Source organism: Callithrix jacchus, chromosome Y, assembly GCF_049354715.1.
Source record: "Callithrix jacchus isolate 240 chromosome Y, calJac240_pri, whole genome shotgun sequence".
NCBI classification, from domain to species: Eukaryota; Metazoa; Chordata; class Mammalia; order Primates; family Cebidae; genus Callithrix; species Callithrix jacchus.
In genome coordinates, this window is record NC_133525.1 from 9,675,496 (window position 1) to 9,690,051 (window position 14,556).

A 14,556-nucleotide genomic window follows, 5' to 3' on the forward strand; every position below is an offset into this window, starting at 1 on the left:
TAAAGTTGATATAATCAGAACTTGGAGTCAGCCTGCAACAGACATAGTCCAAACTTGGACCCAGCCAGAAACTCAGGCAGGAAGACTCTTGACTGACCTGAAAGCTGATGCAATTAAACCATGGTTACAAACTAAAACTGAAAGAATGAGAACCCAGATTCAGCATGACTTTAAAATATTGAGGCCCAGCACCCAGAATGAAGAATGTAAAGAAAAATGCTGGACCCAAGCAGAAACAGATCCAGTTAGGTACTTGGCCCAAACAGAAATGCAAACAGTGGCACCCTGGACCCAAACTGAAGGTGATATATCCAGACCTTGGAATCACACTGAGGCTGATATCACCAAACTTTTGTGTCAGTCTCAAGCAGAGATAGTCACACAGGCGAGAGAACCAGCAACTCTTGACAGATCACCAATGGATGCAGTCTGAAACTGAAATAGTGAGGCTCTGGAACCATCCTGTGGCTAATAAGTTAAGAGACTGAATAAAACATGAAGCTTATGTATTTAGACACTGTGGTGAAGTTGAAAGTGATAAAGTTAGATCCCCGACCCAATCTCAAGCTGACACTTTGAAACCCTGGATTCAGAAACACATTGTTGTAATCAACCCCTGGGTACAAGATGGGTACATTAACACCATGGATACAGGGAGTGTCTCAAGAATTATATCCCTGGACACCACTTGGAAACTGACACAGTTGCACTGCAGACCCAGGCTGAAATTCCAACAGTAAACTACTGGACAAAAATATTAGCAGATACAGTTGCAACATGGACAAAGGCTGAGTTTCAAGGAATAGCCTCCTGGAGACAGTCTGAAACTGATCCAATCATACTGGGGACTATTCACTACCCAGCCGTGAATCTCTGGACATATTCTGTCTCTGAAAAAGTCACACATTGGAACCAAGAGGAATTTACAGCCTTATTACCTTTGACAGAGCCTATGGATCAAAGAGTCGCACTACGGATCCAGGACAGATTTCCGACAATGAATCCCTGGGCAAAAACTATAGCTGAAACCGTCATACCATTGATCCTTGATGAAATGCCACCAATAAATCCCTGTACGAAGTTGCAGCCTGATTATTCAGCAGTAAACAGCTGGCTCCCATCTGAATTTAATCCAGTCTCACTGTGGACCATGGTTTATTTGCCAGCAGTAAACTCCTGGATACTGACCAAGTAACACTGTGGACCCAGGCTGAGTCTCCAGCAATACATTCCTGGAAACAGTTTGAAACTGATTTGATCACACTAGGGATCCTTGCAGAATCACTCATAATGAATTCATGAATAAGCCCTCCTTTATCTCATAAGATGACAGTGTGTATCCAGCCTGATCCACTATTATTAAATCCTTGGACACAGTCTGTAACTGATACACTCACAACATGGATTCTGGTTGAAACTCTAGGAGTAAGTCCCTGGGCACATTATATATTCATATCATGGACTGCTGAAAGACCAACAGTATGCCGGACTCAACCATGGACTCAGGATGAAATTCTAGCAATAAATCCCCAGACAAAAGCTACAGCTGATACAGTCCTTCCATGGAACCAGGCTGAATTTATAGAAGGAAATTCTTGGACAGACACCATCTGAAACTTATGTAGTCACACAGTGGATCCTGAATGATTCTCCAGCAGTAAATTCATGGACACATACAATAGCTGATGCAAACAAGCTGTGGCCCAAGCCTGAACATCCAGTAATAAATCCCTGGACAAAGTCTGTCGCTGATAGTACTATATATACCATGGATTCAAGATGAGTCCCTAGCAACAAAACTATGGACACAGTATGTATCTTATACAACCACACCATGGGCCCACAATGAATCTTCAGCAGTAATCTCTATACACTACCAGTATCTGATAACATCATTCTGAGGACACAGGCTGAGTCTCCAACAGTAAATCCATGGACAGAAGCTGTAACTTCCACAGTTGCACAATGTATCTCCAGCAGTAATTCCATGGAAACAGTCTATACCTTCCATAGTTGTATCTTGGACCAAGGTTGAATGTCCATCAGTAAACGCCTGGACAACATCCATAGCTGATACCATCACACTCTGGAACCAGCCGGCATAAACAGCAAGATACCCATGGATACTGCCTCGGGCTGATACTATCTCACTATGGGCACAGTCTGAATCTCCAGCAGGAAATTTCTGGACACAGCCTATGTATGACACAGACATACCATGGCCTCAGGCTGTATCGCCAGTAGTGGTTAACTGGACAGAACCTGTAGCTGACACATTCACACCATGGACTCAGTTTGGAATTTTTTTTTTTTTTTTGAGACGGAGTTTCACTGTTTTTACCCAGGCTGGAGTGCAATGGCACGTTCTCGGCTCACCGCAACCTCCACTTCCTGAGTTCAAACAATTCTCCTGCCTCAGCCTCCCGAGTAGCTGGGACTACAGGCACGCACCACCATGCCCACCTAATTTTTTTGTGTGTTTCTAGTAGAGACGGGGTTTCACCATGTTGACCAGGATGGTCTCGATCTCTTGACCTCGTGATTCCCACCTCGGCCTCCCAAAGTGCTGGCATTACAGGCTTGAGCCACCGTGCCCAACCCCAGTTTGAATTTTTAAGTGTGAAGGCTTGGATCCAATCTGTATCAGATACACTCATACCATGGTCCCAACCTGAATCTTCAGCACTAAAGCATTTGACACAGGCAATAGTTTTTACAATGAAACTACGGAACCAAGTCCATAAATCTCGGGAAACAATATGAAAGTGCTTATGTTCACGTGGTGGACCAAGGCTGAATCTCCAAAAGTAAAAGACTGCACACAGCCTATGCCTGATATAGTAATGCCACTAATTATATAGCTGAATCTGTAGGAGTAAATCCCTCCACAACGCTTGAAACAGAAATTGTCATACTGTGAACCCAGGGTCATTCATTCTAAAATCAGCAATCCCTGCACCTATACTCCAGTTGATGGGGTGACACCATTGGCTAAGAAGGTTTATGTCACAGTAAATCCAGTGATACAGTCAAAAATTGAAATAGTCACATCATGGACCCAGGATCTGTTACCAGCAGTAAATCCCTTAACAGTGCCTATAAGTGGTATAGTCACACTGCACAACATGGCTGTATCTCTAGTAATACTCTCCAGGAGAGAGGCTCTAGCTGATGCAGTGAAAGTATGGACCCAAGCAAAATATCCATCAGTAAACACTTGGAACCAGGCTGAATTTCCAGCTGTAAATCCTGTGATACAGCGTTAGTCTCTAATTGTAACCTGGACAGAGTCTGAATCTCCAGCCCCAAGTCCTTTGTTACAGGCTGAGACTGATACAGTCATACCATGGACCCAGACTGAATCTCTGGTAGTAAATTCCTGGACAAAGCCTGTAGATGATGTACTCACACTGTGTACCCAGCCTATAACTATAGATGATACACTCACGCGGTATACCCAGCCTATAACTGCATCATTAATTTTATTTTCACAAACTCTACACGTTACACTGAAGGCATGGATTCACACTAAATTTCTACCAGTAGTCACCTCAAAAGTTATACCCAGGACCCAGGCTTAATTTCCAGCACTAAATCCCGGGATCCAGCCTGTTGTTTATACAGTCACAATCTGGTCCCAGGTTGTCTCTCCAACAGTAAAGACCTGGGCACAACCTTCATCTAATACAACCACATTATGGTCCCAATCTAAATATCCAGCATTAAATACATGGATACAGTCTGCATTTGATACATACATAGGACTGATCCGATCTAAACCTTTGACAGTAAATCCCTGGATACTACCTACATCTAATACATTAACAGGGTGTATGTCTAGTAGTAAATACGCAGATAGAGGCAATAGCTTCCATAGTCACACCATGGACAAAAGCTTGTTCTTCTAGCAACAAAGCCCTGGACACATCCTGGACCCGATATAGTTGCACTGTGGACCCAGGCTGAATCTTCTGCACTGATTACCTCCACGCAGCCAGTATCCAACACGATTACACCTTGGATGCAGGCCCAGCGTCCAGCAGGAATTTTCTGGACTACGCAGACTGTGTCTGATCTACTTATTTCAAGGACCTATCATGAATCCTTGGCAGCAAATCCAGGAGCATGGGCCATAGTTTCCACAGTGTTTACCACGGACCCAAGCTACCCCTTCAGCAGGAAATTCCTGGACACTACCTGTGTCTGAATCAATCACCACATGGGCCCAGTCTGAATTTCCAGTAATAAACACATTGACCGAGGCTGCAGCTTCCACGGTCACAAAGCAGACTCATGATTTTCCAAATGTAAGTTCTTACACACAGAACGGTTTGGGCACAATGGGGACAATGCTTACAACTGGAGCTAGGACATTGTGGGCACTGCCTGAAGCTAAATTATGTAGAGTTTTAACACAACATCAGCCTGATACCACACAACCTTTGATCCAAGATGAAAATCAAGTGTCTGTTTTATGGACACATCATGAAATTGAAAATATTAATCAATTGGCCGTGTCTGAATTTGGAATACCTATGTCCTGGATAGTGACTGTGCTGCAAGCCGCAAAACCATGGCCCCAGCCTGAAGCACTCGTTAGCAGAACTTTGTTTAAAACTCGAACAGAGAAGATAAAACCCTGAGCTCAGCCAGAATTTGAAACACTAAGCACATTTACTCCATTTGGACCTGGTAAAACAGACCCCAGTGCCAAATATAAAACTACTACATTTATGACAGGGATACAAATCTGAAACTGGTAACTTCTACGCCTGCACCCAACCTGGAGAAGGTACGGTGAGATCCGGACCATTTCTGAAGGTGATACAGTAAAACTGTGGGTGCAGACTGAAGCAGGCTCAACGCACCACTGGACTCAAGCTAAAACGAAGCAAATCCGACCTTTGACTCATGTGCAGTTTCAAGCAGTCAGCCCTTGGACCCTGTCCATGTCTGATACACTATTGAATCATGTTGAAATGGAAACAGCAAAAATGCTTGACTGTGTCGAACATTAATACTGTGAGTCCGTGGTTTCAGACTCAAAACTATATAATTAGAAATGGTATTCAACCTGATTCTCAACCAGTGACTATGTGGTTGCAGCCAGACTGGCAAATATTAAAATCATGGAACCAATCTGAAAAGGATGCAGTCAGACCCTGGACCCAGTCTGAAGGTGATGTTGTCCAGCCTTGGACCTTTGCTGAAACCAGGACAGTCAGATTCTGGACACATTCTGAAACCAGTAAAACAACAGAATGAGCCTGAATCTCAAGCAGTTGGGACATGGCCTGAAGCTGGTAAGTTCACACTTTGGTCCCCAGTGCAAAACGATGCAATTTGGCCCTGGACCCAACTAGAATCTCTAATGACACACTCCTGGAAGCAGAATCAAGTTAGCATAAATTACCCTTGGAATCCACGTGTACCTGTTACAATCAGATCATTGATGTATTCTGAGATTCATGCCTGGACCCACCCTGAAGCCAGTACAGTAATAAGATACTGGTTCCAGACTCACATGAATGCAATAAGACCCTGCAGCGAACTTGAAACTGAAGGATTCCAAATTTGGACACCAAGCCAAGTAATAAAACCTCAAAAGTTGACTGAAATTGACACAGTCGCATCTTGCTTACAGACTCAACATGATACAGTTAGGCCCTGCATTCATCCTGAGAGTCGGTGTCTTGTCTGTCTCCCTGGACCCATGCTGAAGTTGGTATATTTTTTAGCAGTCCAAGAAACAGCTGCTACAAATCGAATGTGGACTCAGCCTGAAACCCAAGCAGTGAGACCCATGATCAAGCAGGAACTGATCTAGTCAGACCCTCATTTTACATTCAAATGAGTAAAGGCAGACCATGGGTTCAATCAAAACCTCAAATGGTCAGTCCCTGCATCCAGCCTGAATCTCATATAGTCAGTCCCTGGATAATTCAACCTTTTATCCAGTCTGAAACCTCCCTGGTAGGATCCCAGCCCACAGTTCTACCTCCAGCAGTCAAACCACGACCCTTGCTTAAAGAACACTCATGTCTTGGATACTGCCTGGAACCCAAGCAGACAGACCCTTGACCCAGTCTGAAGCTGATACTGAGTCCCTTGCTGTTTTCAAAGCTGTCAAAGTGAGAATGTGGATCCAGCCTGAAAGAGAAATACTAAGACCCAGAACCCGTTATAATAAGCCTGACATAACTGCATCATTTTCACCTCCTGACATTGAGCCTAATGGAGGAACACTATTAAAGAGTCATTTCGGCTTCCTATCTAAACGTGTACCCTTTCTGCCTGTAAAATCTGTTTCTTCCCCAGATCAGTATTTTGTAGCTTTGTCAACTGACGTAATTGCCACAGAAAGCCAAGATAAAATCGATTCTCTGCAACCAAGCCCACTTAGAAGTGTTTGGCTTCCTAGGTTTGTTTGCCAGCACTATGGCAGGAAATTAAAAATAACAAGACAGAAGAAAGGCCTGACCTCCATTCTACCTCTCTTACCTCTCTTTCTTCCTCCTTTTCCTTTCTTATCTCTTGTTCTCTTCCATCTCCAAGGACACTGTCTCCTTCCTGTTCAGTCTTTTCTTCTTGCACCTGTCCTTCATTGTGCATTTTCCCATCTTGCTCAGTTTTTTCTCCTGTGGACTTCTCTCCTCTTCTCCCATCCATAGCCTCTTCTGCTAATCCTCTTCAGGAAATATCTTCCTCAACATTTACTGACGAGTCCATTCTTCCTCATTCTTTATCATCCTTGCATGCTGCTCCAGCCACACTTTTAACAAAACAACGTCTCCGGATGCCTGGATCTCAATCCGGACACGAGCCTGGACAACAACCTCTTAGGCATTCAGAAGTCAAGGTTTCCCTGGCTGAGTGTCAACCAGCTGTGATCTGGAAAGAAAGTTTCCAGGCTTTCTGGCTCTTCAAGATGGCAGTTGTTTGTCATGAAACCACGGGCAAGTTTAGTCAGGCCATATGTTTGCGTTAACGTACTTGGTAGTAAGACTCTTTTTGAAGACCAAAACTGGAGTTTGTAAAATCAGAGGTTATGTTCTCAGATCTTTGCAATAGCAAAATTTACATTATTGTATGATTCATCAGAGATGTCTAAATATTTAGAGAATATCTTATTTTAGACAAACAGGGCTTATGAGCTGTGTTTTATAAACACAATTCTATTCTGAAACAGTACTTTAAGGATAGTCTTACTTCTTACACATGGTATTATCGGTACCTTAAAAACAGTCTTACTGCTAAGAAATGGCGTACTACTCCACTTGAGGTATATACACATATACAGACATTTTTGGATAACAATAATACTATGATATTTTGGATACTAATATTTCAAATGTCAATAATGCATATGTGGGTGTTTGTGTGTGTCTATATATATATACACACACATATATGCATGTATGTATATGTGTATATATATGCATGTATGTATATGTGTGTATATATATGCATATATGTATGTGTGTATACATATGCATATACGTATATGTGTGTGTGTGTGTATATCTATATATACAAATTAAATTATTATTTGAAAGAAAAGTCTGCAGATCACCTTAGTGCTATACCTAAAATTGTAGGGTAAATAATGTGTCTTTCCAAGTATTTTCTCAGAAATGAAGATACAGAATTTTCCAGCATTTTCCTAAAAACCTAAAATTAGATTTCAGAGAAAGGAGTCTATTAACACTAATCTTACTGTATCCCACATGCGGATCCCTTCCGCAGACTGTGCATCACACCCTGGTCTTATCTCGAACTGTCCCGACTGCTGGGAGGCAGAAATTGGTGACTTCCCTTGGATAGTTTCTGTGCAGCTGTCTTTCTCTCATTTCTGTGCTGGCTCCATACTAAATGAACAGTGGATCCTTAGCACAGCTAGATGTGCCAATTTAATGTAACTCTGAGTAATTCATTGCAAGATTAAGACACTATTATAAAGAAATTAAAGCATTGAGATTATTAATGAATATATTTCTCTTTTATTAATATATTTGTGTGTGTGTGTGTGTGTGTGTGTCTCACTCTATTATCTATACGTGGAGTGGGTATCTATACGTGGGAGGCTACTTGACTCACAGTAGCCTCAAACTCCAAACATTAAAGGACCCTCTGACCTCAGTCTCCTGAGCACCTGGAACCACAGGCATACACCACTGTATTTGCGTATTTACTTATTTATTTATTTATTTTGCATGGATGCAGTCTCTCCAAGTTGCCCATCTGGTCTCCAATTATGCTTGAAAATTGTTTACAAACTGCTATTTGTGCTTTAGTGCTTATTTGAACTTCATCTGTTTCACATGACGTCCAGCGCTTTTTTCATATTGAAACAGGGAAACATTAAGACTCTTTTCTGATTGTTTTTTCCCAGAAAAAAAACTCAACAGCCCTGGCCCTGATCCAAGTGGGGCCTATTGATCTCCAGGATCCCGCCCAAGCTCAGACTGTCAACACTGATCACGCCATGCCCTAACTAGGTACGATGGGACCTCTAGGACCTGGGTTGATCTTCCTGAAGCAGCCTCTTCATTTTCAACCCCTACTGCCTCCTATATGGCTAGCTCAAAGTCTGAAACAAGAGAAAAATATACAACTATATGACTGTTGGCTACCCAGTTGGTCCCTTATGAGGGGTGAGTATTGAAGAAGACAGTGGGATGGAAGAGCAGCATCTTTAAAAAGATAATAGTATCCTCCCTTGAATAATACAAGATTTTGTCTTTCCTGTCACCATACTCTTCCTCTACTATCTAGGCTAAAGTTAAAAATAAACAAACACAAAGATCTTTTCTCTGTTTTCCATCATGAAGTCCTGGAGTTCTGCAAAAAAAGGCATCTGAGCGTCCTACGAGTCAGCCCTTGTGCCCAATTCTGGCCCAAGCTGAATGAATTCACTTTCTGTGTGAAGGCAAAAAAAAAAAAAAAAAAGCTACAGGGGAGGCTGGCTGTAAGATGACAAATTCATGGGGTGGGGATATCAGGGAGAAAGAGGAATAACTGAAACACCAAGAGTTACTTCTGGCCCTCCCTCAAAATAATTATCGATATCTTGTTTCTGTTTTCTTTCAGGGTGACCTGGGGCACCTTTGGCGTGCCATCTACAGCAAAAGGACGCTTGGGTGCAAGTGGGAATCTTGACTCAGTTGATGAGCACTGCACAAAGCCCTGTGTCTTCAGGCAAGTCCACTCTTTCCTTTTCTGGCTCCAGGGAGTGATACGGCCTAGCCATGCACACTGGTACCAGCAAGGGCCCATGACTGTCTCTGGTTCCACGTCTCTTGCACTCTCCACCTCCGAAAATGCCTCAGCTTTCACCTCCACTCCTGCTTCTATTCGGCCGCCGTTCATCTCTCTGCCACAGCGTCAGGGTAAGGCTCAAAAACTTGGTAGGGGAAGTAGAAAAAGAAGAGAAAAAGAAACTTGGTAGGGGAGATAGATAGAAAAGAACAGAGGAAAGGAGAGGGAAAGCTCTTCCTGAGAAATGCATGAGATTTCTATCTACCAAATCTTAGAAATTAATTTCTCATGGCTTACAAAGACATTTCATGCCTTAAATATGATTTAATTTCCACAGTATTTTTGTATCATCAAGATTAGGATATAGATCATATGACTTGATTTTATTATAGTTACCTTAATTGTTTACTCTGATACTAGAAAGTAGAATGGATTGAACAAGTTCTTATGGCAAAGGATGAATAGGGCTAACATTATGACTCACTCTCCTAACACAAAGTTATTTCTTCACTACCACATAGTACCTTACGTTTGTAATAGAATTCTTCTAAAATAATGTAATTTTCAGTTAAAGATATTCTGATGTTTGGAAAAAGAATAGGAGTTGGTAAATAAAGTGTTTTAGTTGTCAATGTAGTAGAATGTGTTACATTGTGATGATCATTTTTCTCCTGCCATTGGCTGCTAGAAGAAAAACCAAAAACTATTAGCAATGACTGTTTCACATTCCTTTATTTCCAGTTATTTCCTTGGAAATTCAAGGATCTCTTTTGGTCTCCTGTATTAAATTTTTACTTAACCACAGCTATTTTATAGCTACCTCCTATTGCCCTAGCTACAGTGAATACTGCATTTAAAATACAAAGTAGGCTGAAATAATTTGCTCACATCCTCGAAAGTCTAATTCAATGACAACTACACTGAAGATGTTAGTTATGCTTCTTATTTCATCTATTTTATTATCCCTTCTATTGACAAATTACGTTCTCATTTTATCTCGATATATTTATTGACCAGCATTGCCTCAACTCAGTTTTCTGAGGAACTCTAAAATATTCATGAAAATATGACCTCCTTCCTGAACCTCAAACTTGAATTTTCATTTAAAGTCTTGGTCTGATATCTCCCTAAGATTATCAGTTTAGTAAGACAAACCCCCTCCAATTGGGGGAAAGGTGACTTATCTCCAAATTTTTCACGTTTCTAATTTCTTCAAATTTAATTATTTTTTTGTGGTCTACCTACTTCAAGAACTTTCACGTACTTACATAAATGTTGCAGTGGGGGAGAAAGGTGGAATGACTCCTAACATTTCAGCTAAACAAATGTAAGCTAAGACATAAAGAAATTATAAACTTGGAAAAAGAGTAAGAGGAACACTTTTTTTTTCAAGAAATATGCACTAACCAAAAATAGGCAGACATTCGTTTTTTGCTAGTCATATTTAAAGATGCTTACCTGGTTTTGCAGAAATAGGAGGTGTCAGAGTTGCCCGATATTTGTGCACTACTGTTGGGGTTACCATCCGCGGGGTCTGTCCTGCTGACCTGACTCAGCCATGGATGACTGAAGTATACTGACACATAGATATTATGTCTTGCCAGTTTGGCTAAGGGTCCATGGCCTCTTAAAGACTCCCTGGAGAGCACTATAACAGTTGCAACTGTCGCCCCACACTCCCACCAGCCAGTGAGACTCACTTTTAGTTAGTAAAGTTTAATTGACAAATTAAACTTGAGTCAACACCACCATATGTTAAAAGTGCAGGTTTTGATGCCCACAGTAAACAGCATTACATGGTAATCTTCCTGGTCGACCTCTCCTTGAGAGGGCCATCCAGCTCAGAAGTTACTTTTAAAACCACATGAGTAAACAAGATATTAACTAAACTGCCCCATTAAACCTTAGCTATTTGCTTTGCTTATTAAATAAATTTTAAAAGAATTTAGGCTGCTTTCAGCCAAAAACTACAGAAAAAAGAAAAACCCTTAGGTCTTCCAAAGGGGTTTGCGACACTATTCAATAACTTTCTCTAAATATTTTCGCTTAGTATTTGTGCCACCACCCTGAGTGAATTCCTACAAGGAGGGATGGAAAACTTTAAAAAATGGTCTACAGATTAACTGTGCTTATTTTTCCCCTCAGTTTTGGCAAATCACATTTCTCTGTGATATGCCATGCCTTGGCAGGCTGTGATCATCAGCTGTGGCAGTCAGATCTGCAGTGGTTCCACAATTAGTAGCTCTTGGGTTCTCACAGCTGCCCACTGTGTCCGGAACATGTAGGTTTGTGCGCCTCTTCCTATACCCTATAATTCATTATCCCTTAATTATATTGCTGAAGGATTCTCCGTGCAAATTAACTTCCGTAGTGCGAAACTGCTATTTGTACATGAGTGCTTACTTGAACTTCATCTGATTCACACGACCTCGCGGGCTTTTTTCACATCGAAATGTGGAAATAATAAAACTCTTTCTTGATTGTTTTTCTGAGAAAAATCTCACAAGCCCCGGCCCTGGTTCAAGTGGTCCATCTCACTTACACAGAAAACTTTCTTGTTTTAGGCTAAAAATAAATTGCCTCTCTGTGTTTGGCTAATTGGTACTTCTGTTGGTTAATTCCTCTGCAATCCCATTGTGTGTGGACTCTCCATTCATAAACTTCCGATTTCTCTGATGAACTCGGAACCTGCCTACTGTATCATGGCTAAAAATATATGCTGGAAATCCTGGTGTCGTCTTGAAGGGTTCAGGTTTTCCAGTGGATGTACTTTAATTACCTTTGCCTACATACACAGGAATCTTGAAGGCACTGCTGTGACACTGGGCCTGAGGTACCCAGGAGCATCCCTGAGACTTGTTAAGGTGTCTACCATTTAACTGCATGAGAGATTCCGGATGGGGAGTGGGGCAGCAAGGAATGACCTGGCATTACTTCTCCTTCAAGAGGTCCAGACTCCCACTCAGCTCTTAGCACCCTTGGGCTATCTGAAGAACCTGAATGGTGCAGAATGCTGGCTCGCTGGGCCACGAAATCTTATTCCAGGTCAGCGGTTACTTTTCTCATTAGGGTAGTAGCTCAAAGACATGAGGTTCATATTCTTAATATTATGGTTCAGAGAATAACTATGAGTACAACTGTATTCATTATTAACTATAATGCATTTAATCCTCATCAGATACCCACTAGGAAATTTGTATATGTTTTATACGACGATGATAGTGATGATAACGTCACAGGAATTCAGATCTGAAAAAAATTATATGAAAATCTTTCTCTGTACAGTCAAGTTTTATAAACCAAAGTAGAGATGATTTGATTCCCAACTCGGCCAACTTTTGGACAAAGGAAAAACAGGAGTTTTGTTATTTTGTTTCTTTTTACCTTTACATGAAAATGAAGTGGAACTTCACTCGGAATTTCAAATTGCATAATTTAAACTTGACTTGTTAATTTTGAAGAGTGGCATCTATAAAGCGATGAAAATGTGAGTAGGCTGTCCGCAGTGGCTGAGCTATGGATAGTTCCAGCACTGTGGCAGATTTAACTAGGAGGAGCCTTTCAGCCCAGGAGTTTGATACCATCTTGGGAGATATAGGAAGACTTCACCTAAGGAAAATAATCAGGGATGATGTTGCACAGCTATGTGGCTATGTGGGAAGCTGAGGCAGGTGGATAGCTTGCACCCAGGAGGTCAAGGCTGCAGTGAGCCAAGACTATGCCAATCCACTCCAACCTGGGTGTAAAAGCAAGAACTTATCTCAAAAAAAAGCAAGAAAAAGTGCCAGGCGTGGTGCCAACAATTTGGGAGGGTGAGGCGGGTGGATCCCCTAAGGTCAAAAGTTCGAGACCAGTCTGACCAACATGGGGGAAAACCCATCTCTACTAAAAATACAAAATTAGTCAGGTACGGTGGTGTGTTCCTGTAATCTCCGCTACTCAGAAGGTTAAGGCAGGAGAATTGTTTGAACCCAGGAAGTGGAGGTTGCAGTGAGCTGAGATCACGCCACTGCACTCCAGCTTGGGTGACAGAGCAGTACTCAATCTCAAAAAAAAAAAAAAAAAAAAAAAAAAGACTAGAAAAAGAATGAAATACATTAATGTAGGGTATAAAATAATAATGATAAAATAAACTGAATTTCTTTGTATAAGTTACAGATGCAAATGTGTTTACAGGACATTAGGAATAAGACAAATCGTGGTCTCATCTCAATGCTTAGTGTTTACATGTAACGTATGTTCTTTGGGATAGTTATAGTCCATTTGTCTTTCTAGGAGAGACCGATGAGAGTCCAGGATGTTAAAGATGCAAGTGATGGAAGCTTCAAGTTGTGCCCATCTGTACCCTGACATAGGCAGTTCTGTCCTTTGCTTCATCACTCAGGCCAAAGACTCTGATGCAAATGTGGTATGCGGTCATTCTTTTTGTCTTTTAACAGGTTAGAAACTATCACTTTGTTTCTGTATAAATGGATATAGAGCCTATGCCTAAATGAGAAGTACAAATGAATCATTGATCAGTAGGAATAAATTTTCAAATTCTTTAATTACAGAACAAACTTTCTGAAAAAAACCTTTGTTAATATCTGAGTTTTCTTACATGGGTTGTTAATCTCTAGCCATGCTAAATCACTAGTATGCTGCTCTTCAAACAAAATAGATATTTTACATAATTCCCTTATTCTAATAATTCTATCTTTATACCTCAGAGCTTAAGGTGAGCTTAACATTTTCCGTTTCCCTAGTGAAAATAACGTTTTAAGGATTAGTTGTCAGTGATATTTTTGAATGTATTTGATCAGGATAATTTACCTATGCACTTAACTGATGTCTCCCTTTCTTCTGAATAGATCCTTATTATCCACTTAAATTTAAATCTAAGTTTTAGAAGTTGGGATAGAGTTTAAATCCAAATTCTGTGTTTGAATTCACAGGAGTCGGTGAGTCCAGGAAGTGCCATTATGTGCAGGCCAATAACTGGCTATGGCAGTTGGAGGCAAATAGGCTTCGCCAGTCTCAAAGCCCTAGCTACTATAGTGAGTCCACAGCTCCCTGGATCTTATCTACGTCAGCAAAAGAAGGCCACCCAGTAAGCCAGGCCTCGGGTAGAAACTGCTCATTCATCTACTCTCCTTAAACAGCCAAACTCATTGCCACTTTCTTCAGCAATAATTACTGCAGCCCAGAGACTTTGGTAGCCTAGCGACTATAACTAGTCACGCTACAGTCTGGTCACAGTCTGATAAAACCCCAGAGCAACAAAAGCTAAAATATTGACTTAAGCCTTCTAAAATCTCT

General features: G+C 41.2%; 1 long non-coding RNA gene across 1 annotated transcript; it reads left to right on the forward strand.

Moving 5' to 3' along the window:
• The first annotated feature begins 11,783 nt into the window (after positions 1-11,783).
• On the forward strand, positions 11,784-14,556 carry LOC144581331 (uncharacterized). Its single transcript, XR_013531944.1, has 3 exons — positions 11,784-12,303; positions 13,534-13,666; positions 14,193-14,556. It is a non-coding gene; the product is annotated as an uncharacterized LOC144581331 (long non-coding RNA).